Raw genomic sequence first — 27,602 nt, forward strand, 5'->3', positions numbered from 1 at the left:
TTTGGTTTCTTGCCAAACCACAGTTCATAAGGCGTCGTCTCAACGGATTTTGATGGTGCCCTATTTAACGTGAATGCAGCTGTCTCTAATGCATAACCCCAAAACGATAGTGGTAGATCGGTAAGATACATCATAGATTGCACTATATCCAATAAAGTACGGTTATGACGTTCGGACACACCATTACATTGTGGTGTTCCAAGTGGCATGAGTAGTGAAACTATTTCACATTGTTTTTAACTGAAGGCCAAACTCGTAACTCAAATACTCTTCTCTACGATCAGATCGTAGAAACTTTATTTTCTTGTTACGATGATTTATCACTTCACTCTGACATTCTTTGAACTTTTCAAATGTTTCAGACTTATGTTTCATCAAGTAGATATACTCATATCTGCTCAAATCATCTGTGAAGATCAGAAAATAATGATACTTGTCGCGAGCCTCAATATTTATCGGACCACATACATCAGTATGTATGATTTCCAACAAATCCGTTGCTCGCTCCATTGTTCCGAAGAATAGAGTCTTAGTCATCTTGCCCATGAGGCATGGTTCGCAAGCATCAACTGATTCATAATAAAGTGATTCCAAAAGCCCATCAGCATGGAGTTTCTTCATGCGCTTTACACCAATATGACCTAAGCGGTAGTGCCACAAATAAGTTGCACTATCATTATTAACTTTGCATCTTTTGGTTTCAATATTATGATTATGTGTATCACTACGATCGAGATCCAACGAACTATTTTCATTGGGTGTGTAACCATATAAGGTTTTATTCATGTAAACAGAACAACAATTTATTCTCTTACTTAAATGAATAACCGTATTACAATAAACATGATCAAATCATATTCATGCTTAACGCAAACACCAAATAACACTTATTCAGGTTCAACACTAATCCTGAAAGTATAGGGAGTGTGCGATGATGATCATATCAATCTTGGAACCACTTCCAACACACATCGTCACTTCACCCTTAACTAGTCTCTGTTTATTCTGCAACTCCCGTTTCGAGTTACTAATCTTAGCAACTGAACTAGTATCAAATACTGAGGGGTTTGCTATAAACACTAGTAAAGTACACATCAATAACATGTATATCAAATATACTTATGTTCACTTTGCCATCCTTCTTATCTGCCAATCACTTGGGGTAGTTCCGCTTCCAGTGACCAGTCCCTTTGCAGTAGAAACACTTAGTCTTAGGCTTAGGACCAGACTTGGGATTCTTCACTTGAGCAGCAACTTGCTTGCCGTTCTTCTTGAAGTTCCTTTTCTTCCCTCTGCCCTTTTCTTGAAACTAGTGGTCTTGTCTACCATCAACACTTGATGTTTTTCTCGATTTCTACCTTCGTCAATTTCCGCATTACGAAGAGCTTGGGAATCGTTTCCGTTATCCCTTGCATATCATAGTTCATCACGAAGTTTCTACTAACTTGGTGATGGTGACTAGAGAATTCTGTCAATCACTATCTTATCTGGAAGATTAACTCCCACTTGATTCAAGAGATTGTAGTACTCAGACAATCTGAGCACATGCTCACTAATTGAGCGATTCTCCTCCATCTTCTAGCTATAGAACTTGTTGGAGACTTCATATCTCTCAACTCGGGTATTTGCTTGAAATATTAACTTCAACTCCTGGAACATCTCATATGCTCCATGACGTTCAAAACGTCTTTGAAGTCCCGATTCTAAGCCGTTAAGCATGGTGCACTAAACTATCAAGTAGTCATCATATTGAGCTTGCCAAACGTTCATAACGTCTGCATCTGCTCCTGCAATAGGTCCGTCACCTAGCGGTGCATCAAGGACATAATTCTTCTGTGCAGCAATGAGGATAAACCTTAGATCACGGATCCAATCCGCATCATTGCTACTAACATCTTTCAACACAATTTTTCTCTAGGAACATATCAAAATAAACATATGAAAGCAACAACGCAAGCTATTGATCTACAACATAATTTGCAAAATACTACCAGGACTAAGTTCATGATAAATTTAAGTTCAATTAATCATATTACTTAAGAACTCCCACTTAGATAGACATCCCTCTAATCCTCTAAGTGATTACGTGATCCAAATCAACTAAACCATGTCCGATCATCACGTGAGATGGAGTAGTTTCAATGGTGAACATCACTATGTTGATCATATCTACTATATGATTCACGCTCGACCTTTCGGTCTCCGTGTTCCGAGGCCATATCTGTTATATGCTAGGCTCGTCAAGTATAACCTGAGTATTCCGCGTGTGCAACTGTTTTGCACCCGTTGTATTTGCACGTAGAACCTATCACACCCGATCATCACGTGGTGTCTCAGCACGAAGAACTTTCACAACGGTGCATACTCAGGGAGAACACTTCTTGATAATTTAGTGAGAGATCATCTTATAATGCTACCGTCAATCAAAGCAAGATAAGATGCATAAAAGGATAAACATCACATGCAATCAATATAAGTGATATGATATGGCCATCATCATCTTGTGCTTGTGATCTCCATCTCCGAAGCACCGTCGTGATCACCTCGTCACCAGCGTGACACCTTGATCTCCATCGTAGCATCGTTGTCGTCTCGCCAAGCTTATGCTTCTACGACTATCACTACCGCTTAGTAATAAAGTAGAGCATTACATCGCGATTGCATTGCATACAATAAAGCGACAACCATATGGCTCCTGCCAGTTGCCGATAACTCGGTTACAAAACATGATCATCTCATACAATAAAATTCAGCATCATGTCTTGACCATATCACATCACAACATGCCCTGCAAAAACAAGTTAGACGTCCTCTACTTTGTTGTTGCAAGTTTTACGTGGCTGCTACGGGCTTAAGCAAGAACCAATCTCACCTACGCATCAAAACCACAACGATAGTTTGTCAAATAGACTCCGTTTTAACCTTCGCAAGGACCGGGCGTAGCCATACTTGGTTCAACTAAAGTTGGAGAGACAGTCGCCCGCAAGCCACCTATGTGCAAAGCACGTCGGGGGAACCGGTCTCGCGTAAGCGTACGCGTAATGTTGGTCCGGGTCGTCTCGTCCAACAATGCCGCCGAACCAAAGTATGACATGCTGGTAGGCAGTATGACTTATATCGCCCACAACTCACTTGTGTTCTACTCGTGCATATAACATCAACATAAATAACCTAGGCTCGGATGCCACTGTTGGGTTTCGTAGTAATTTCAAAAAAAATTCCTACGCACACGCAAGATCATGTGATGCATAGCAACAAGAGGGGAGAGTGTAGTCTACGTACCCTCGCAGACCGACTGCGGAAGCGTTGACACAACGTAGAGGAAGTAGTCATACGTCTTCACGATCCAACCGATCAAGCACCGAAACTACGGCACCTCCGAGTTCGAGCACACGTTCAGCTCGATGACGATCCCCGGACTCCGATCCAGCAAAGTGTCGGGGAAGAGTTTCGTCAGCACGACGGCGTGGTGATGATCTTGATGCACTACAGCAGCAGGGCTTCGCCTAAACTCCGCTACAGTATTATCGAGGAATATGGTGGCTGGGGGCACCGCACACGGCTAAGGAATAGATCACGTGGATCAACTTGTGTTTCTTGATCTGTCTTTGGTGCTAGCCCTGCCCCTCTATTTATATCTTGAGCCCTGGGGTCGAAACCTGGAGTTAAAGCCTTCACAAAGTCGGTTTCACCCGATAGGCAAGAGTCCTTCTCGGACTCCAGGGCTAGACGCCAGGGATCCTGGCGTCTGGACCCAGACGCCAGGGACCCTGGCGTCTGGCCCCTGGACTCCGCAAAACTTCCTTTTGCGCTTTCCAAAAACCTTGTGGGCTTTCCCCTTTGGCCCAAATAAAGTGTTCTCGTACCCAAACATTTCGGGAAACATCCGGAACCCCTTCCGGTGATTTCCGGAACCCTTCCGGTGACCAAACACTATTATCATATATATCAAACTTTATCTCCGGACCATTCCGGAGTTCCTCGTCATGTCCGTGATCTCATCTCGGACTCCGAACAACATTCGGTACATCAAAATGCATAAAACTCATAACAACTGTCATCGTAACTTTAAGCGTGCGGACCCTACGGTTCGAGAACAATGTAGACATGACCGAGACACGTCTCCGGTCAATAACCAATAGCGGGACCTGGATGCCCATATTGGCTCCTACATATTCTACGAAGATCTTTATCGGTCAGACCGCATAACAACATACGTTGTTCCCTTTGTCATCGGTATGTTACTTGCCCGAGATTCGATCGTCGGTATCCAATACCTAGTTCAATCTCGTTACTGGCAAGTCTCTTTACTCGTTCCGTAATACATCATCTCACAACTAACATATTAGTTGTAATGCTTGCAAGGCTTATGTGATGTGCATTACCGAGAGGGCCCAGAGATACCTCTCCGACAATCGGAGTGACAAATCCTAATCTCGAAATACGCCAACCCAACATCTCCCTTTGGAGACACCTGTAATGCTCCTTTATAATCACCCAGTTACGTTGTGACGTTTGGTAGCACCCAAAGTGTTCCTCCGGCAAACGGGAGTTGCATAATCTCATAGTCATAGGAACATGTATAAGTCATGAAGAAAGCAATAGCAACATACTAAACGATTGGGTGCTAAGCTAATGGAATGGGTCATGTCAATCAGATCATTCAACTAATGATGTGACCTCGTTAATCAAATAACAACACTTTGTTCATGGTTAGGAAACATAACCATCTTTGACTAACGAGCTAGTCAAGTAGAGGCATACTAGTGACACTCTGGTTGTCTATGTATTCACACATGTATTATGTTTCCGGTTAATACAATTCTAGCATGAATAATAAACATTCATCATGAAATAAGGAAATAAATAATAACTTTGTTATTGCCTCTAGGGCATATTTCCTTCAAGGAGCCCCGTTGCTTGATCGTTTTTAGCGGCCGAGTTGTGTCTAGAAAAATGTTTTGAGTCTTTTAGGAATTATATATCGGAGAGTTTAGGAATTCTTTTTACTTCCCAGTCTCCTCATCACTCTGGTAAGGCATCCTGACGTAGAGTTTTGACTCTTCTCTTCTCAAATTTCACTAAAAAAAATTTAGGATCACGCGGGTATCTTGGAATCGTTCCGATGGTTTTATGATGAGAACATTGTCTTCGTGCCTCCTGTCAGGGGTTTAGTGGAAGTGTCCCGGGGAGTTGAGCTCTGAGGTGTTGTCATCATAATTTTATCGTTGCAATTCTGGAATACCTGAGTTTAGTACGCCGACATCAAAAATCTCTTTTATGCAGTTCGTTGGTGAGATAACCTCGACGCCACCCAGTACTGGGGCGGGAGTTCGGGAGTATTGCCATAAATCGTATAACGGATGCTTTTTGAAGGTTGAGGTAGACGATTTCCGAAGGTTTCTTGGTTATGTGTTGAAGGATGGATACAGCTGGATGTAGGATTTGCTAGTTTGGGTGAGATATTATGCTTCCCCTGTATCCCCAACACCTGATTGCATAACCGAAAAATTTCGGGAGTTTCATAGGTGGGAATTCAAGTAGCTCTTAGGATTTCTTTCTGACGGATGTATGATATGAAATTGGGGTTCGACGTCTAGGGGTCCGCCTATTCACGGTCGGTTTTACAGTGGTCTCGTTGTGTCTTAAAGAGTCCTTGGCTATGCTGACTCGGGGATGCTTCGTATGTCATGTGCACTGCCTTGTACATGATGGTGTTGTACGATCGAGCCCGTGTAGGCCCCACCATGAAAACTTCGGACGAAATCTCTATCATATGTTTGTTCCGGCTTATTCTGCAAGCCAATCCTTTGTTTTGTTTTGAGTTGTGGTATTCGAGTTGCTTCAATGTCAAGTGTTTGACTCCATACCTTTCCTAAACGGGGTCCTCATATTCCTATGTGGATACTAATACTTCATGATAATCGAGATTGTTTTTGTCCATCCTTTTAACCAGCGTGTTTCTCTTCAAGCGGATCCTTTCATTTTCAATATCCGTAAGATTCAATCTCAGCTTTTCTCAACGGTGTTTGTTTCATCCATCTCCAATTTCCCTTTGTTTTTCCCGCCCTCCCTCCCTTGTTTTTCTTTAAGGACCCAGATTTCTTATTCAAGTATCCATTTTATTGATGGAAGTCTCTCCATTCTTTTTCCTTCATGTTTTTACCCGGTGTTTCTCATGAAGATGCTCTACTCGTTCTTCTTTCTCCATTCTTTTCTTCTCCGGTGGAACCAATTCAAGCTTTCGGTGTTGATCATATCTTTTTCCTCGTTTCAAATACCCTATCATGCCGGTGCTCCTCATATTCTTTCACTTCTCGCTATTCATTTGTTCCGGTGCCCTGAAGATATCTCAGAAGGCTCGCCTTGTCATCCAAGATCCGTTCAACCTATTTCGAGGATGTTCCCTCATTCTAGTCATTTAATTCAACCGGTGCAATCTCCCTTCCAAATGATTCTACGGTGTTTCTTTTGAGTGGGCCCTAACCCACAGGTCTTTTCCCAGGATCTTACCTGACTCTTCTTATTTTTCCGGAGTTATTCTCAAATTCTTTTCTAAAGTTTGATGTAAGAATGGATTATCATCAATCAAATGTCTTCTCCAAGATCTGTCAAAATCTTTTCATCGTTGGCTCAACCTCTTTGTTTTGATTCTTCCGGAGTGTCTAAACAATTCATGGGGGTGTTTCTCATCGTCATTCTCTGCATTTGAAGATCGAAGAAGAGTTGTTCCTCCATTTCTTGCTCCATTCTCTTCAAGATTCGTGGTTCTAGCTTGTTGCCATCCTCTCGGTTGTTTTCAATTGTGAGAATTCTTTTCACCATCCGGAGTAATTCAAGATTCTTCTCAGTTTGTTATCCGGAGTCCATCAATTCTAGATTATTCAAGTCAGCTTCCAGTTATCATTCTCCAATCATACCGATGCATCCTTCAAGTATATTCTCTAATCGGCTCATGATCTTTTGTTCTCGTGAATCTAATTTCCCTCAAGTATTTCAATTCGTTCTCTAATTCCTTTCCGGTGATTTATCCCTTTACTTTGTTCTTTGTCAATGCTTACGGTGGTTCATTCAAGATTTCTTCTTCCTTCTTTTTTCATATCAATTTATTCGTTGTTTCAATTCTTACGGTGGTTCGCTGAAGATCTTCCCAAGTTTGTGCTATATCTATCTTAATCCTTTCTACGAGAATAAGTAGTAGGCCAAATCCATTGTTTGTCATCAATTTAATTGGTGAAGGATAAGCATAATGTAATCCTTATTCTTATTTCATCCAAGTGATTAATTTCCTATTCCGGAGGCTCATCCAATTCCTGATTTCAATTGTTTCATCTTCTCTTTTTCCCGGAGTTCCAAACTTTTCAATTATTTCACCACGGAGATTCATCAAAATCGGTACAAGGATTCACCTTGTGTTCTCAACTTCTGTTTCTTTTCGTTTGATCATTCTTTTGTTTTACCGGAGTTCTTTATGGAGGTTCTACATGATGGTTCATAAAGGATTTAATTCCTTCTCGAAGTTTTCATCCAGATTCTTTTCTAAGAAGCTTAAGCTTTCTTCATATTGTAATCCGGAGTGCAATTTTGTCTTCTGTATCATTGGAGGTGGTATTATGTCATTCTTGATAATTTGAGTTCATGTTTTCATGATTCACATGTTGTCAAGATTGGAATATTTTAAATCCATCAATCTCGTCATTGGAGCTATCTTGGGTTATATTTCACCTAAAGCCTTCCCTAAGGATTGTTGTTAATTATGGTGCTTATAAATGATCCAAGTTCTTCTTTATCCTCCCGGTGAATTAGTTTCTCCTCTCCTTGTACTTATCCAATCTTGTTCCCGTTAGTGGCGAGTTGTCACCTCATAATTTTGAGATGTCTTCTATAAGTCCATATCAAGCTTTTCCTTTCATTGTTGGTTTTCCAACAACTCCGCTCGACCCTTCTCCTAAAGATGCCTTTTCAAGCTCTTTTGTGGTAGAAGTTGGCATTTTCTTCTCCATTCTCCTATTTCAATTACCTATCTTCTATTTTTTTCGTTCCGGAGGCATTGTGATGTTGCTCTTTTCAACCCATCATCTCGTTTGTCAAAGATCATGTTCTTTTCGTGCTTATCCATTTAACCGGAGTGTTGTGTCCTCTGCTCAAGTTCTTTCATTTTATCAAGTCTTGCATAACTTCTTAACAGGAGTGCTTTCAATATATATCTTTCCCTTCAACCTCGAGGTTTTTCGCAATGTTCTTTGTCCCTCCTTGCTAACAGAGTGTTTTCGACTTTCTTCACCTTCGTTGTATTATTTTCTTAATTTTGTTCAACCTCGCAAGGTTCTTTGGTTTCACTCGTTTGTCAAAGGAGCAACTTAGTTTTACCCATTCTCTTTCTCTTCCATTTTTTCCCTCCGGTGCCATTCTAGATCTCGGGACGAGATCCTCTCGTAGTGGTGGAGTGTTGTAACTCCCCGAGACCGATGTGCCAGGTGTCGTGCAATTATTCAATGTTGTTGCGTTGTCATTGCTTGCGTGTCATGCATTGCATATCATGTCATCATGTGCATTTCATTTGCATACGCGTTCATCTCATGCATTCGAGCATTTTCCCCGTTGTCCGTTTTGCATTCCGGCGCTTCGTTCTCCTCCGGTGGTCATTTCTAGCTTTCTTTCATGTGTGGGGATTAAACATTTCCAGATTGGACCGAGACTTGCCAAGCAGCCTTGGTTTACTACCGGTAGACCGCCTGTCAAGTTTCGTATCATTTGGACTTCGTTTGATACTCCAATGGTTAACCGAGGGACCAAAAAGGCCTCGTGTGTGTTGCAGCCCAACACCCCTCCAATTTGGCCCAAAACCCACCAAACCCTTCTCCATCATCTAGAGCGTTCGATCACGATCGCGTGGCCGAAAACCGCACCTCATTTGGACTCTCCTAGCTCCCTCTACCTATATATATGTGCAACCCTCCCGAAATTCGCGGTCTAACCCTAGCCTTCCCCTACCTCGCGCACCGGACAAAAATCCACCACCCGGACATGTCCGACCGCCGCCTCCGACGAATCCGCCGCCGCCACGTCAGTGCGCCGCCTTTCTCTCTCCTCCCCGCCGCCGGGCCCGAGGGAGCCCAGATCGGGCCCGCCCCGGGCCAGATCGGGCCGCCGCCGCCCGGGATCTCCGCCGCCCAGCTCGGTCGCCCCGCTGCCTTCAACCGCGGGCGCCGCCCCGCCCGCGACCGGCCATCGCCGCCGGCCGCCTCGCCACCATGCAGCTCGCCGCCATCGCGCGCAACCGCCGCCATCGGGCTCCGCGCCTCGCGCCCGGGCTCGCCGAGCTCCGCCGCTGGCCGAACCACATCCGCCGGCGCCCGCCTCGCCACTGTCGTCCCTCGCCGGAGCTCACGGAGCTCGCCGGAGTAAACTCCGGCCGGATTCGATCCGGATCGGGACCAGATCCACCAGTCCCCGATCCAAACGCCCTCGCCTGTCCCCGCACCGCTCCGTCCTGGATATCCCCGTCCGCCGTTGACTTTTCCGCGGGGTAAATTTCTTTCAAGTCCTGGAAATTCCAGATCCAAGTGCTCATGTTCATGGCCTCGTAACTTTGTATCCGTAGCTCCGATTCATGCATATAGTATATCAAAATGTTCATCTCAGAGAGTACATCATTTCATTCTATTGCATCATTTTCATTTGAGTTAATCTTGATACCCGAAATGCTGTTAGAAGAGGGCTACTTGAGTTTATTGTCAGATCTGCTACTCCGTTTAGCTTTTTGTCATTTTTGCCATGATTAATGTGTGCATGTTATGCCCTGATGCTCTACATATGTTTTGTTAAGGGTTTTGCCATCTTTCCATAGGTGCAACCCATGTATTTTTGTGATGAGTGTAGTGACTTGTGCAAGCTTGCAAAGTGGTGCACTTGCTAATTCTGTTTTCAGGGACTTAGCAATTCCACTAAGTCCTGCAGCTGTTTATCTCATATTGTCATATGTTCATGTTGTTTCCTAGTGATCCGTGCCTCTTTTGAGGATGATCAGTAAGGATGTTTTGTTAATCTTGTAGTGCTCTATCCATCCATGTCTTTATTTGCAATTATGGAGCACCCTAGCTTGAGTCAATCGAGCTCTACTTTTGCTACTTTGTTGAATCTGGGCAGATTGTCAACTTGTTTGCAATTTTGCCGATGATGTTGTAGTTGATCCGTGCATGCTATGCTATTGTTCTTGTCATGTCTAGCTTGCATTTTGTGTGTTCTTGATAGATGTATGCTTAGCTTATCATAACTTGCACTGTAGTGAGTGCATCGAGCTCGTAAACATGCCTACTTGAGCTATATTTCAGCTTGCTCCAGTTTTCACTAAGTATGAAAACTGATTATGTTTTTGCTATGTTCACTTGCTTGCAATTTTATTTTCTGATCCCTTTTGGCTCAAGGTCACTAAGGGACTTTTGTTAAGCTCTTTGAGTAGCTCCATGCCATGCTTTACTTTTCCATGTTCAGACCCGGTAGCATGTAGTTTTGTTGCTCCGAAGAGGGCTACCTGATCTGAAATTCCAGACAAGTGTTAATTTCACTAAGTCTGAGATCTGTTTGTCATATGCATTTTTGCCATGCTTGTTTGAACCTGTTAATGGATGAATTGGCCGTAGCTCAGTGCTAGACTTTTGTTAAGAATCTTGTGTGCATCCCTGCCATGTATTTTGTTGTCATGTTTGAGTGCTGTAGCATGTTCATCTCATTGCATTTAGATGGCTACTTGCTGTAAATCGCAGACCGGTGTCATATTTGAATCGCTTGCCATTTCCAAACCGTAACTCCGATTCCGATGATCTTTATATCGTTTTCAAGCGATTTCATATCGTCTTTCCAGTGACACACTTGGTTTTCCAAGTTGAGGCCAGGTTCATGCATTCCCTTGCAAATCATGCATATGCATCGCATACCGCATCCCGCATATCATACCATGTTCATGTGTGGTTTGTTTACTATGTTGTGTGCTTCTTTTCCGGTGTTTGCTTCTTCGGGTTGGTTCCGATACGTCGCGTTTGTGAGGACCCGTTCGACTATGTCCGTTTGTCTTCATCATGGACTCGTTCTTCTTCCTTGCGGGATTTCAGGCAAGATGATCATACCCTCGAAATCACTACTATCTTTGCTTGCTTAGTTGCTCGCTCTTTTGCTATGCCTATGCTGCGATACCTACCACTTGCTTATCGTGCCTCCTATATTGTTGAACCAAGCCTCTAACCCACCTTGTCCCAGCAAACCGTTGTTTGGCTATGTTACCGCTTTGCTCAGCCCCTCTTATAGCGTTGTTAGTTGCAGGTGAAGATTGAAGTTTGTTCCTTGTTGGAACATGGAGATGTTGTTCCTTGTTGGAATATTGTTTACTTGTTGGGATATCACTATATATCGTATTTAATTAATGCATCTATATACTTCGTAAAGGGTGGAAGGCTCGGCCTTATGCCTGGTGTTCTGTTCCACTCTTGCCGCCCTAGTTTCCGTCATATCGGTGTTATGTTCCCGGATTTTGTGTTCCTTACGCGGTTGGGCTATTATGGGAACCCCTTGACAGTTCGCCTTAAGTAAATCTCTTCCAGCAATTCCCAACATTGGTTTTACCATTTGCACTAACAACCTACCACCTTCCCTTGCGTTCTGCAGACTCAAGGGTCATCTTTATTCTAACCCCCCCCCCCCGGGCCAGTGCTCCTCTGAGTGTTGGTCCGACCGAGCAGACTGCGGGGCCACCTCGGGGCAACTTGAGGTTTGGTTTTACTCGTAGGATGTCTCATCTGAGTGTGCCCTGAGAAGGAGATATCTGCAGCTCCTATCGGGATTTGTCGGCACATTCGGGCGGTGTTGCTGGTTTAGTTTTACCCTGTCGAAATGTCTTGTTGTACCGGGATACCGAGTCTGATCGGAATGTCTCCGGAGGAGGTCTATTCCTTCGTTGACCGTGAGAGCTTGTCATGGGCTAAGTTGGGACACCCCTGCAGGGATTGAACTTTCGAAAGCCGTGCCCGCGGTTATGGGCAGATGGGAATTTGTTAATGTCCGGTTGTAGATAACTTGAACTTTAACTTAATTAAAATGGACCAACAGCATGTGTTACCGTGATGGTCTCATTCCGGCGGAGTCCGGGAAGTGAACACGGTGTTGGAGTTATGCTTGACGTAGGTTGCTATAGGATCACTTCTTGATCATAGATTTCTCGATCGTGCCTTGCCTTCTCTTCTCGCTCTCTTTTGCGTATGTTTAGCCACCATATATGCTAGTCGCTTGCTGCAGCTCCACATCATACCTTTACCTTACCCATAAGCTTAAATAGTCTTGATCGCGAGGGTGCGAGATTGCTGAGTCTCCGTGGCACACAGATACTTCCAAAACCAGCTTGCAGTTGCCGATGAGTCCTTGCGGATGACGCAACCAAGCTCAAGGAGGAGCTCTATGAAGATCTTGTCCTTTATGTTGTTTCGTTCTAGTTGATCAGTAGTGGAGCCCAGTTGGGGTCGATCGGGGACCTTGTCGCATTTGGGGTTCTTCTTTTATTTTGGTTCCGTAGTCGGACCTTGAGTGTATTTGGATGATGTAATGCTTTATTCATGTAATTGTGTGAAGTGGCGATTGTAAGCCAACTATGTATCTTTTTCCCTTATGCATTACATGGGTTGTGTGAAGATTACCTCTCTTGCGACATTGCTTTCAATGCGGTTATGCCTCTAAGTCGTGCTTCGACACGTGGGAGATATAGCCGCATCGAGGGCGTTACACTTTCTCTCCTCCGTGGTCTCACGGTAGTACTTCTTCCACGTGGCGCCGTCTCCGACACCGTGCACGCGTCCATACAACGGTCGAGTATCCACCGGTTGCCGTTTCAATATGTTCAACACCCGGTTGAATGGAGTGTCCCACTTGGGCCTCGCCAATGCCTCAGACGGCGAGTCGCTTTCGGCCACAGTCCGGTGCTGCTCTCTCTGCAAAAGGCACAAGGATCATTTACAAATATGAATAACGTGTGCAGTCGAATTGATCAGAAACTAAAATTACCAGCAGTCTCATGAACTCTGTAATGACCGGTTTTGTCTCGTAAACCTTCTTCACTGGGTCCCAACGGTGTCGGGCCCTAAGGACGTCACGCTCCTGCGGGACGGTGAAATCCGCCAAGGGGTCTGGGATGCCCAGACTCGCGGCTTTCGCGTCCTCCTTGGCCCATTTGGACCTCTTTCCGCCGTAACCACGGCTTCCGAGGTGGTGGCTCCCAATGTTCCTCTCTTGAAGCCCCTTCATGTACTTAGACTCTTTTTTGGAAGCTTCGGCCTCGCAAGCCTCCTTGAATATTTGAAACTGCTCTTTCGTGATTGTCGAATTATCCTTTACAATCTCGGAGTAGGGTTCCTTCTTGTCGATGATCTTTGCTTTCACTCGATTTTTCCAGGCGGCCAACGCGTTGCTAAACTTGGTCATGGCATGTTTGTTTATCTTCTTCATTGCTGGGTCCTCATCTGGATCTTTATAATCCTTCTCATTCTGGCCCAGGAACAAGAATATCTGGTGAAACTTCTTTAGCAGGGAGCTCCTCATATTTTCTATCTTCTGTAGTTTCTCATCGTTGATGGTGGCGGTTGTTCGTACGATGCAGCCTATCTGATTGTCGTAGCATCGACGCGCTTCCTCGGGCGCCTTTGGCTCAAAATTGCCGTCGTCCACCTCCGTGACCACCAGCCTAGTAGTCCTGAGTTTGTTAGGGGGGCATTGCCTCTTTGCTTTCGGTTCTACACCAGCTCCGCTCCCCGAGGCAGCACCGGTCTCAGTCTCAGCGCCGGTCTTGATGCCGGTCTCAGTCTCAGCGCCGGTCTCGATGCCGATCTGAGTCTTAGCGCCGATCTCAGTCTCAGTCTCGATGCCGGTCTGAGTCTCAGCGCCGATCTCGATGTCGGCAAGGCTAAAAAATTCGTCTGCCGCCCGGTAGACATCGCCGCATTCACCAGAACCTTGTCCTTCATCGTTGCTAGCCATGTTTCCTACGATTAAATCTAGTCAATTAATTCTAGACCTAATAAAATGAATAATGACATAAAAAGGCCTATTGTTTTGCAGGAATGTTAACTCCTTCCCGGTGCGGCAAATCCCGGGCACTCGATATGTCCTAGTTTGTAGCACAAGTCATGCCGAAATTCAAGGAAAATTTCGGCATGACCTTTGCTAAAAAGTGGACAAATCAAGAACCTGAATTTTGCCGAAACGGAAATGAATCAACATTCTGGCAAAACATAGGCCACTCGGTTTCATTCCCTGGAAACAACAGAAGGCCACTTGGGCACAATCGAACCACTTCAATGTCGATTATGATCAATGAGCAAACACAATTGAGGATTTTTCATATATCATGACCACTTCAAATTTGCATCTCCTAGTGTATGAACCCTAGAACTCAAATTATGAACTAGAACTCAAATTATGTCCTACATTTTTGTCCTAATAAAAATTCACTAAAAATTGAGAACCTACTAGACTTGCAACACTAATAGAAATTTATATTTTTATATTGATTTTTTCTCTAAACTAAATCCTACCACCCTAGTTAACATCTAGTTAAACCTTACTTTCCTAACATTTGTAATTAAACACTACAACCCTAACCCTACTGCCCTAGTTAAGCATATAAAAAAATTTCCTACGGCGAGGGAGGCAGGGGCATCTCTGTCAAATTAACCTAACTAATTAACCTAACTAAATTAACCTAACTAAATTCTTTTCCTAACTAAATTAACCTAACTAATTTAGAGATAGAGAGAGAGGAGGGGTGGGGGCTTACAGAGGATGGCTCTGGTGGTGGCGCGGGAGGCAGTGGTGGCGAGGGAGGCGGGGGCGTCTCCGCTGACGGCGAGGGAGGCAGTTGCGTCGAGGTAGGCTCCGGTGGCGTCGACTGCGGCTCGGGTGGCATTGATGAGGCCGCACGGCTCCGGTGGCGTTGGGGGCGGCTCCGGTGGTGTCGATGGAGTGCGGCTCTGGTGGCTCCGGGGGAGTCGACGTCGGCAGCAGACGGCGGCGAAGTGGAGCGACGGTGAATCGGGCAGACGGCGGCGGGGTAGGTTGAGGGATTTGGGGGAGAAGTGGTGGCCGGGGGGAAACGATTTTTTGGTTAAGTCAAACTTAGCGATAGCGCTTTTCGCGAAACGCGCTATAGCTAAGTTAGCTATAACAATTTTCACAAAACACGCTACTGCTATAGCTATGTAATTTCCTTCATCTTTCTTATTTCCTTTTCTGTTTCTACAGCGAGGGTCTAGGAAACGCGCTGCAGCTACGTTAGCTATAGCGCCTCTTACGAACAAACGCTACTGCTACGTCTTTCTCCTTTTTTCCGCTTTCTCATTTATTTTGCTCTACATTTTATTTTTTCCTTTCTCCTTTTTCTATTTCTTTCTTTTTCATTTACTTTTCCATTTGTTTTTTATTTTATTTTATTTCCATTAGCAGTAGCGCTCTCCGCGCGAAACGTGCTGCTACTTATGTCCTAGCGGTAGCGCGCTTTCCTCAAGACCGCTACTGCTATGCGTAGCCTATCGGGGGTAGCAAAGGGGATACTAGTGGTAGCGCGTTTTCATGCGCACGCGCTACTGCTACTATTGTATCTGTAGCGCGGTTTACGGACACGCGCTACTGCTATTTAGCACTAGCGCCCTTTTTTGACACGCGCTACTGCTAAATTTCTGTGTATAAGGTTTTCCCTAGTAGTGCTCCCTTGGGGCTGAGGGTATGTACCAGTAGCTATGTGTTTGATCTCTCTCTCTCTCGTGTTCTTGAGGTGGTACGATCTTGATGTATCGCAAGCTTTGCTATTATAGTTGGATCTTATGATGTTTCTCCCCCTCTACTCTCTTGTAATGGATTGAGTTTTCCCTTTGAAGTTATCTTATCGGATTGAGTCTTTAAGGATTTGAGAACACTTGATGTATGTCTTGCGTGGGATACCCATGGTGACAATGGGGTATTCTATTGATCCACTTGATGTATGTTTTGGTGATCAACTTGCGGGTTCCGCCCATGAACCTATGCATAGGAGTTGGCACACGTTTTCGTCTTGACTCTCCGGTATAAACTTTGGGGCACTCTTTGAAGGTCTTTGTGTTGGTTGAATAGATGAATATGAGATTGTGTGATGCATATCGTATAATCATACCCACGGATACTTGAGGTGACATTGGAGTATCTAGGTGACATTAGGATTTTGGTTGATTTGTGTCTTAAGGTGTTATTCTAGTATGAACTATATGATAGATTGAACGGAAAGAATAGCTTCATGTTATTTTACTATGGACTCTTGAATAGATCAATCAGAAAGGATAACTTTGAGGTGGTTTCGTACCCTACCATAATCTCTTCGTTTGTTCTCCGCTATTAGTGACTTTGGAGTGACTCTTTGTTGCATGTTGAAGGAAAGTTATATGATCCAATTATGTTATTATTGTTGAGAGAACTTGCACTAGTGAAAGTATGAACCCTAGGCCTTGATTCAACTGTAACGCCCTCGATGCGGCTATATCTCCCACGTGTCGAAGCACGACTTAGAGGCATAACCGCATTGAAAGCAATGTCACAAGTGAGGTAATCTTCACACAACCCATGTAATACATAAGGGAAAGAGTTACATAGTTGGCTTACAATCGCCACTTCACACAATTACATGAATAAAGCATTACATCATCCAGATACAAACAAGGTCCAACTACGGAACCAAAATAAAAGAAGAAAACCTCAAATGCTACACAGATCCCCGATCGACCCAACTGGGCTCCACTACTGATCGACTGGAACGAAACAACACAAAGGACAAGATCTTCATAGATCTCCTCTTTGAGCTTGGTTGCGTCATCTGTACGGTATCCTCAGCACCTGCAAGCTGGTTTTGGAAGTATCTGTGAGTCATGGGGACTCAGCAATCTCACACCCTCGCGATCAAGACTATTTAAGCTTATAGGAAGGGTAAAAGGTATGAGGTGGAGCTGCAGCAAGCGACTAGCATATATGGTGCCTAACATACGCAAAAGAGAGCGAGAAGAGAAGGCAAAGGCACGGTCGAGAAACTATGATCAAGAAGTAATCCTTTAACAACCTACGTCAAGCATTACTCCAACACCGTGTTCACTTCCCGGACTCCGCCGAGAAGAGACCATCATGGTTACACACGCGGTTGATGCATTTTAATTAAGATAAACTTTAGGTTTTCTACAACCGGATATTAACAAATTCCCATCTGCCCATAACCACGGTCACGGCTTTCGAAAGTTCAAATCCCTGTAGGGGAGTCCCAACTTAGCCCATCACAAGCTCTCACGGGCAACGAAGGATATTCCTTCTCCCAAGACAATCCGATCAGACTCGGCATCCCGGTTACAAGACATCCTCGACAATGGTAAAACAAGTCCAGCAAAGCCGCCCGAATGTGCCGACAAATCCCGATAGGAGCTGCACATATCTCGTTCTCAGGGCACACTCAGATGAGACATCCTATGAGTAAAACCAACCCTCAAGTTGCCCCGAGGTGGCCCCGCAGTCTACTTGGTTCGGACCAACACTTAGAGAAGCACTGTCCCGGGGGGTTAAAATAAAGATGACCCTTGAGTCTGCAGAACCCAAGGGAAGGTGGTAGGTTGTTAGTGAAAATGGTAAAACCAAGGTTGGGCCTTGTTGGAGGAGTTTTATTCAAGGCGAACTGTCAAGGGGTTCCCATTATAACCCAACCGTGTAAGGAACGCAAAATCCGGGAACATAACACCGATATGACGGAAACTAGGGCGGCAAGAGTGGAACAAAACACCAGGCATAAGGCCGAGTCTTCCACCCTTTACCAAGTGTATAGATGCATTAATTAAATAAGAGATATTGTGATATCCCAACAAAATATCCATGTTCCAACAAGGAACAAACTCCAATCTTCACCTGCAACTAACAACGCTATAAGAGGGGCTGAGCAAAGTGGTAACATAGCCAAACAATGGTTTGCTAGGACAAGGTGGGTTAGAGGCTTGGCTCAACAATATGGGAGGCATGATAAGCAAGTGGTAGGTATCGCGGCATAGGCATAGCAAAAGAGCGAGCAACTAGCAAGCAAAGATAGAAGTGATTTTGAGGGTATGGTCATCTTGCCTGAAATCCCGCAAGGAAGAAGAACGAGTCCATGAAGAAGACAAACGGACATAGTCAAACGGGTCCTCACAAATGCGACGTTATCGGAACCAACCCGAAGAAGCAACACCGGAAAGAAGCACACAACATAGTAAACAACCAACACATGAACATGGCATGATATGCGGGATGCGGTATGCGGTGCATATGCATGATTTGGAAAGGAATGATTGAACCTGGCCTCAATCTTGGAAATCCAAGAGTGCCACTATAAAGGTGAGGTGATTTCGGTTGAAATCAATATAAAGATCAACGGAATCGGATGCACGGTTTGGAAATGGCAAGCAAAACAAAAATGACACTGATCTGCGATAATTAGCAAGTAGCCTTCTAAATGCATCAGGATAAATAAGCTACTGCACTCAAACATGGCAGAAAAATACATGGCAGGGGTCCACTCAAGATGCTTGACAAAAGATGAACACTGAGCTATGGCTAATTCACTCAATAGCAGTCTCAAACAAGCATGGCAAAAGTGCAAAAGATAACAGGTTTCAGACTTGGTGAAATTAACAGCATGTCAGGAATTTATCATCAGCAAGCAATGTTTAGAGCACAAAAACTACATGCTAAAGGAACATATCATGGCAAAGCAAGGCATGGCATGAAGATAATCAAAGCATACAACAAAAGTCCCTTAGTGACCATGAGCCAAAAGGGATCAGAAAATACAATTGCAAGCATGTGAACATGGCAAAAACATAAACAGATTCAGACTTAGTGAAAAACTAGAGCATGGCAAAACAGATAACGAGTAGGCATGTTTACGAGCTCGATGCACTCAATATGAGGCATTGCATGATAAAATAAACATACACCCAGCAAATAGACATGGCATAGAAGCTAGACATGGCAAGAACAACAACATAGCATGTACGGATCAACAACAACAAGCTCAGCAAAATTGCTAAACATGTTAACAATCTGCCAGGAACATTTTACAGCAAAAGTAGAGCTCGATTGACTCAAGCTAGGGTGCTCCATAATTGCAAACAAAGACATGGATGGATAGAGCACAACATTATCTACAAAACATCCTTACTGATCATGCTCAAAAGAGGCACTGATCACTAGGAAACAACATGAACATATGGCATAAAAATAATGACAGGTCAAGGACTTAGTGAAATTCTAAGTCCCTGAAATCAGCATCATTGAGTAAGCTACTTTGCATGCTTGTGCTAGTCACCACAAAGATCACAAAAATACATGGCATACACCCCTGTGAAGATGACATGGCATACTACAAAACACATGTAGAGCTCAGGAACATATCATGCACACATTAATCATGGCAAAAATGACAAAAGTGCATTTGCTGAAACAGATCTGAAACTATGATCACATAGCCCTCTTCCAACAGCATTTCGGGCATCAAGAGGAGCTCAAATGAAAATGATGCAATGAGATGAAATGATGTACTCATCGAGACGAACGTTTTGATATGCTACACGCACGAATCGGAGCAACGATGATAAAGTTATGATGTGATGAAAAAAGCATAAAATTACTGGGACTTAGTGGAATTTCAACCTCGCAAAAAGTCAACCCGGGATGGAGAGAAGCGGGACGCACGGATCCGGATCGGGATGGGGTGTTTGGTTGGACGAACTGGTGGATCTGATCCACCCTCTCCAGATCTGGTGACGGAGGAGGATCTCCGGTGAGGGGCGGCTCCGGTCGGCGGAGCTTCTCCGGTGAGCTCGAGCGGTGCCAGGGCGGCGAAGTGGGGCGGAGCAAGGCGGGTCTGGCGAGGTGGAGGCCGAAGGTGACGGCGCTGGCGAGAGCAGCTTGGGGCGGCGGAGGCGCGGCGCAAGGCGGCGGCGATGTGGTTCGGCGACGGGCGGCGGCATCTCCCAGGCGGCGGCGCGGCGAACTCCGGTGAAGGGCGGCGCAAATCCGGCGATGGCGACGAGCTGCGGTGCGGGCACGCGCCCGTGGGCGTGCGGCGGCGGCGACCGGGCCCGCGGGGGCCGGATCTGGGCCGCGCGGTGGTGGAAGGTGGCGGTGAAAAATGGCGCTGTGGACGCGTCCGCCGGCGAGACGGACATGTCCGGCGGTGCTGAGGGAGTTAGGGTAGGGTTTGTACCGTGAATATTTCGGAGGGGATCATATATTTATAGGTAGAGGGAGCTAGGAAGCTCCAAATGAGGTGCAATTTTCGGCCACGCGATCGTGATCGAACGATCTAGATGATGGGAGAGGTTTAGGTGGGTTTTGGACCACTTTGGAGGGGTGTTGGGCTGTAACACACACGAGGCCTTTTCGGTCCCTCGGTTAACCGTTGGAGTATCAAACGAAGTCCAAATGGCACGAAACTAGACAGGCGGTCTACCGATAGTAAGCTAAGGCCGCATGACAATTCTCGGTCCAATCTGAGAACGTTTAACACCCGCACACGAAAAGAGGCAAAAGGGGACACCGGAGGACATAGAAGCGCCGGATTGCAAAACGGACAACGGGGAAAATGCTCGGATGCATGAGACAAACATGTATGCAAAATAAATGCACATGAACGCATGATATGACTTTCATGACACGCAAACAATGACAAGGAAACAACAGCGAATAACTGGAAGACACCTGGCACAATGGTCTCGGGGCATTACAAACACATTGCAATACCGTTTGTGCTCACTTTTATCATTAGTTACCTTGCTGTTTTTATATTTTTAGATTGCAAAAACCTTTATCTACCATCCATATACCACTTGTATCACCATCTCTTCGCCGAACTAGTGCACCTATACAATTTACCATTGTATTGGGTGTGTTGGGGACACAAGAGACTCTTTGTTATTTGGTTGCAGGGTTGCTTGAGAGAGACCATCTTCATCCTACGCCTTCTATGAATTGATAAACCTTAGGTCATCCACTTGAGGGAAATTTGCTACTGTCCTACAAACCTCTGCACTTGGAGGCCCAACAACGTCTACAAGAAGAAGGTTGTGTAGTAGACATCATTGTGGAGAAGACAAAAAGGAGAAGATAGTCTCACATCAACTAGGTGTATCAACGGGCTATGGAGATGCCCATCAATAGATATCAACGTGAGTGAGTAGGGATTGCCATGCAACGGATGCACCAGAGCTATAAGTGTATGAAAGCTCAACAAAAGAACTAAGTGGGTGTGCATCCAACTTGCTTGCTCATGAAGACCTAGGGCAATTTTGAGGAAGCCCATCATTGGAATATACAATCCAAGTTCTATAATGTAAAATTCCCACTAGTATATAAAAGTGATAACATAGGAGACTCTCTATCATGAAGATCATGGTGCTACTTTGAAGCACAAGTGTGGAAAAAGGATAGTAACATTCTCCCTTCTCTCTTTTTCTCTCATTATATTTTTTATTTGGGCCTTCTTTTTTTGGCCTTTTTTCGTCCGGGGTCTCATCCCGACTTGTGGGGGAATCATAGTCTCCATCATCCTTTCCTCACTGGGACAATGCTCTAATAATGATGATCATCACACTTTAATTTACTTACAACTCAAGAATTACAAGTCAATACTTAGAACAAAATATGACTCTATGTGAATGCCTCCGGCGGTGTACCGGGATGTGCAATGATGCATGAGTGACATGTATGAAGAATTATGAATGGTGGCTTTGCCACAAATATGATGTCAACTACATGATCATGCAAGCAATATGACAATGATGAAGCGTGTCATAATAACGGAACGGTGGAAAGTTGCATGGCAATATATCTCGGAATGGCTATGGAAATGCCATAATAGGTAGGTATGGTGGCTGTTTTGAGGAAGGTAAGTGGTGGGTTTATGGTACCGGCGAAAGTTGCGCGATACTAGAGAGGCTAGCAATGGTGGAAGGGTGAGAGTGCGTATAATCCATGGACTCAACATTAGTCATAAAGAACTCAGATACTTATTGCAAAAATCTATTAGTTATCGAAACAAAGTATTACGCGCATGCTCCAGGGGGATAGATTGGTAGGAAAAGACCATCGCTCGTCCCCGACCGCCACTCATAAGGAAGACAATAAATAAATAAATCGTGCTCCGACTTCATCACATAACGGTTCACCATATGTGCATGCTACGGGAATCACAAACTTCAACACAAGTATTTCTTAAATTCGCAACTACTCAACTAGCATGACTCTCATATCACCATCTCCATATCTCAAAACAATTATGAAGTATCAAACTTCTCATAGTATTCAATGCACTTCTATGAAAGTTTTTATATTATTCCTAAAAGAAAATTTCCATGTTTTTCTAAAGGACTATCAAAATAATATAAGTGAAGCATGAGAGATCAACTATTTCTATAAAATTAAACCACCGTCGTGCTCTAAAAGATAAGTGAAGCACTAGAGCAAAAACTATATGGCTCAAAAGATATAAGTGAAGCACATAGAGTATTCTAATAAATTTCAAATCATGTGAGTCCCTCTCAAAAGGTGTGTAAAGCAAGGATGATTTTGGTAAACTAAAAAGCAAAGACTCAAATCATACAAGACGCTCCAAGCAAAACACATATTGTCGGTGGGAACGACACCTATGGGATCACAAGAATCCCTACTATGGTTAGCGGGGCGCGGGGTCGTGAGAAGAGCGGATCTAACAGGTAGCACACGGTCCGTTTAGGTTCGGGCCGCGCGGATGCGTAAAACCCTACTCCTGCTTTGGTGGATTGTATATATGTGTTCTTGAGCTAGCTATGGGGCGTGAGGAGCTCCAAAAAGCCGAATCCTTCTCCTGGTCGCCTCGGGCCTCCTTTTATAGAAAAAGGGGTTGCCATGGTGGCACATAGGAGGTGGAAAGGGTACAGTGATGCGAGGTTATCCCTCGCATTACATGACAAGGTGCATTTAATGCGTCTTGCTTAGGTGTCCTTGCTTTATCGGGGACGGGGGAGAGATCTGTCTCGTCTGTCGCCGCTCCTTCTTGTGTCAACACGCGCCCTGGCCAGCGATGCCTGAGATGCCACATAGGTAGGCAGGCAGCTGAGGTGGCGCAGTGGTGGGTCTTCACGAAGATCTGCATGCCGCCACGCAGGTGCCTGCCCAGCTGGTTGGGTCGGCAGCTGCATGCATGCGGTGGTGGAGGTTTAGTCGGCATGGGCCTGATGGTGGCCCCGCGGGTGTCCTCGGGAAGGGCCTTGCCGGGGCCCCGGCAAGGGTCTTGCCGAGGCGCCTGCTGTCATCCCCGGCAAGGCGCTTGCCGGGGGCCTTGTGGTCTTCCTCGGCTGGGATCCTACCAAGGGTTGTCGTCTCCTTAGTGCGTATCTAATCTTGAATGTCTTTACAAAGATCTGCATGCCGCCACGGGGATGTCTCCCGAATCCTTGCCCTTTGGGGGCAGTGGACTCAAGGGTGATTTGCTCCGTAGGCGCGGGACGAGTGGCCGTGGCAAGGGTCTTGCTGGGGCTGCTAGAACTGTCTCCCGGCAAGGATCTTGCCGGGGGAGTCCGCTTCGTCCCCTTTGCTCTTCGTGGTCTTGGCCTTGGCGTCGTAGTTCTCTTGAGCTTCGGTCTTACCCTGGCTCACCTCCCTTGCCTTGCTTGGTGTGGTGGTGCTCGTGGCTCAGACTGCCCGTGCATAGTTATAGGGGTACAAAAAGTGTACCCCTCTTTTTGTACACCGACAGGAGCCCCCGGGCCTGGGCCACACATAAGCGCAACGCGTTGTTGGGCTAGGCCCAAAAACGGTGCGCGGGCAGGCGGGGCGGTTTTTACCGCGGTAAGATTCTTCGTGCGCTGCGCTTCCCACGACTCCCGCGCGTGGCGCGGCGTGGGGAGGTGCGTGTGACATGGGCAGCATGCGTGGGGTTGGTTCCCGCAGGCATGCGTCACATCGTAGTAAAGGGGTGGTTCGCGCCTTCCCCATGAATGGAGGGAGGCGTGGAGGCGCGGCCCATTTACTGAGTGGGGCTGAGGCGCAGTCTTCAAGGCCTCCACTCCCCACGATCACGGGGTGGGGAGTTGTCGTCTCACCCGTCCCCTCGGTTCTGCACGTCCACCACGTGTCTCCCATGCGCCTAGGGTGGCAAACGGTGGAGGCGGGAAACCGGGCCGTCGCTGGTTGGGGCGGCGGGTTGGCCCTGGCTCCCTGCGCCTTCCGTATCTTGATTGGCCGAGCAGGGCGGCCGAGCCCCAACCCCGATCCTTTATAAAGAGCGGGAGGGGGATGGCGTCCCGCATTCTTTCATCTTCTTCTTCCTTCAGCTTCTGCTCCTCCCTTCCATTCGTCATGGAGAGAGGGAATCCCGGTCCTTCAACAGTGGCGGCGAGGGGCGCCGCTCGACAACGCGTCCCTCCTTCCCCTGCGCCTGCGGTGGCAGAGCCAGCCGCGAGGGGAAGGGGGAGGGGGCGAGGCCGTGGGCGAGGCTGGGGCACTTGGGGAGGAGGAGGACGGGGCGGCGCGCCGGCCTCGCCTCCGCCAATAGCTCCTCCTCCAATGGAGGGCCATGTTGGGGATGACCCTTGTAAGTTCTTCGTCAGGCTGCGTCGGCCGCCGCGCCGTTGCCTTCGTCTCCCGACTCCATTTGCGCGGGAGATGGAGCTGGATCCGCCGGAATCGTTGAAGCTGCACATGAGGGGCTGCGGGATCAGCGGCACGTGGGTCCGCGTCGACTTCCCCACCCCTCACGTGATGTATCTTCATCGGGGATGGAAGACGTTTGCTCATATCCACCGCTTGACAGAGGGGCTCACTCTCCATTTTAAGCTGATGGAGGGTGGCCTTCTCTCCGTCAAGGTCTTCGGGTGCTTTGGGACCCATGCAAGGTGCTGCGTGGAGAGCTCTTCTGATAGTGAAGACTCCTCCTCGGGCGGGGGTGACGAGGAGGACAGCGGCAGCGACGACGAGGGTAGTAGGTGGCAGGATGACGGGTCCGATTAGGTGTCGGGTGCCGCTCCGTGCGGCACCGGCGACCCCATCATCCGCGTCGCCGGCTCCCTGAACTTCTCGGGGTCGTCTCCTTGGGCGGTTGGCATTGGGAGGCTGCGAAAGAGGAAGAGGGCGGGCGGCAAGGCTGTCAAGTCGGAGTACGCGGGCACCGACGCCTTCGACGCGTGCTGACGTCCTGCCGCCTCGTCTTCGAGCTCTGCTTCCGGCGCCGCCATCACGATCCAGCCTTTGGACGACCACCAAGTCTCTTGGTGTCTTCTGCCACCCGTAGCTCGCCTAGGCGCTCCTTTTGTCCCTTTCGCCTCCTTGACCTACCTCCTGAGGAGAGGGACAAGAAAGGGATTACGGGCACCTTATCTCTTTTTAGTTTGTAAGCCTTCAGGCCTTTGTTGAATTTAAAACTTGTAATCCCATCATTCATGTTTTTCATTCCCTATGGACTGTACCCGAGTGGAATGTTTTTTTAATGAAAAAGGGATGCTTGCCGGGTCATTTGTTGCAGGTGGAACCCACGACAAGGAGTGAATCCTTGATATCTTCAAGATAAACATTTCCTTGCCCGGCAACAGGCCTTGCCGTCTCCCCACTTCGCTCGACCTTCCTCACACCTTCGGCGGAGGCAGGGATGAGGCGGGTTCAGGCTCCTTGTTTCATCCTTTCACTGCCGCGACTACGACCAAACTTGGCCCCAAGAACGAGCCCTAGGGCCTAGAGTTATGGGAGCACGGTAGCTTAGGGGAAAACGAGGTTTCACATACCTCAGTCCATAATGGAATGCATGATAAGGGATGAAGAACTTATCTGAAGCTGCAGTCCCCGGCAACCCTGGTTCGCCGTGGGTGAATCTTTGCTCTTGCAGCCCCCGGCAATACTGGATTGTCGGGGGCTAGATGCTGGTATGTTCCTCTTTTTTTTCTCCAAGTGATTCGGCACGGATATCTGTGTGTCCTGTGAACCAAATAAGACAAAAGAAAGACAAAGAGACACACACTCGACCTCTAAGCTAGGGGTTAGTCGCTGCTAAGCAATATCAACCCTAACCAAGGATGAGACTCGACCTAGCATGCATGCTATAACTTAGGGCGCCAGCGCTTCATTTACTTATGCTCAGGGTCTGCGCCTGGCTTTGTACAAAGGGTTACATGCGTCATCGGCAAGGCTCGTACAAAAGGTGGCTTGCCAGGGGGGCCGGCAAGCCGCGCCTCACGGGTAAAACTTGCGAAGATGCTCAATGTTCTAGGAGTTACTCACCGGAACGGCATCTTCGGTCTCCAGGCAGACTGCGCCGGGCCTGGTGACTCGTATTACCCGATAAGGGCCTTCCCACTTTGGCGTCAACTTGTTGGAATTCTTGGCCGATTGAACGCACCGAAGAACAAGGTCGCCTTCCTCAAAGCTTCGGGCATGAACCTTGCGGCTATGGTAGCGGCGCAAGGCTTGCTGGTAGCGCGCTGCTCTCACAGCCGCCCGAAGACGATCTTCCTCAAGGAGCGTTGCGTCATCTTGCCGCAATTGCTCTTGCTCAAGCTCGTCATAAGCGAGTACTCGAGGTGACCCGTATATGAGTTCCATGGGGAGAACTGCTTCTGCCCCGTATACCAGGGCAAAGGGTGTCTGGCCGGTGGCTCGATTTGGTGTCGTTCTGATTGACCAAAGAACCGCCGGCAATTCATGAATCCAGCGCCTTCCACTCTTGCGCAGTCTGTCAAAGGTCTTTGTCCTCAGGCCTCGCAGTACTTCAGCATTTGCCCTCTCAGCTTGACCATTGCTTCGTGGGTGAGCAACGGAAGCGAAACAGACCTTGCTGCCAAGGTCTTGAATATATTGCATGAAGGTGTGGCTTGTGAACTGCGTGCCGTTGTCGGTGATAACCCTATTGGGTACACCAAAATGGCACACCAGTCCTTTGAAGAACTTGGCGGCTGACTGTGTTGTGACCTTCCTCACTGCTTCCACTTCTGGCCACTTTGTGAACTTGTCGATTGCAACGTACAAGTACTCAAAGCCCCCGACAGCGCGGGGGAAAGGGCCCAGTATGTCGAGCCCCCAGACCAAGAAAGGCCAGGAGAGAGGAATGGTTTGAAGGGCTTGAGCTGGCTGATGAAGCTTCTTTGAATGGAACTGACACGCTTCACACCTGGTGACTAGTGTCGTCGCATCCTGGAGGGCGGTGGGCCAGAAGAAACCTTGCCGAAACGCTTTGCCGGCAAGGGCCCTTGACCCGATGTGGGATCCACATATGCCTCCATGTATCTCCGCCAACAGCCCCAGTCCTTCCTCTCAAGGGATACACTTCAATTTCACGCCGTTCGGCCTCTTTCTGTACAGGACGTCATCGATGAACTGACACATAGTAGAGCGACAGTCTACTTTTTCCGCTTCCTCCTGCTCCTCAGGAAGTTCCCCTGTTTGGAGGAATCGGACGGTATGCTGTGCCCACGCTGGAGCCTGGGGCTTGACGGCGAGGACTAAAGGCATTTCCTCCGCTACAGGAGCGGCTGTCTCGACGGCAAGAGCTTGATGCTCTGTCGGAG

Source organism: Triticum urartu, chromosome 4A (genome assembly GCF_056163025.1).
Source record: "Triticum urartu cultivar PI428250 chromosome 4A, HENAU_Tu73, whole genome shotgun sequence".
Lineage (NCBI taxonomy): Eukaryota > Viridiplantae > Streptophyta > Magnoliopsida > Poales > Poaceae > Triticum > Triticum urartu.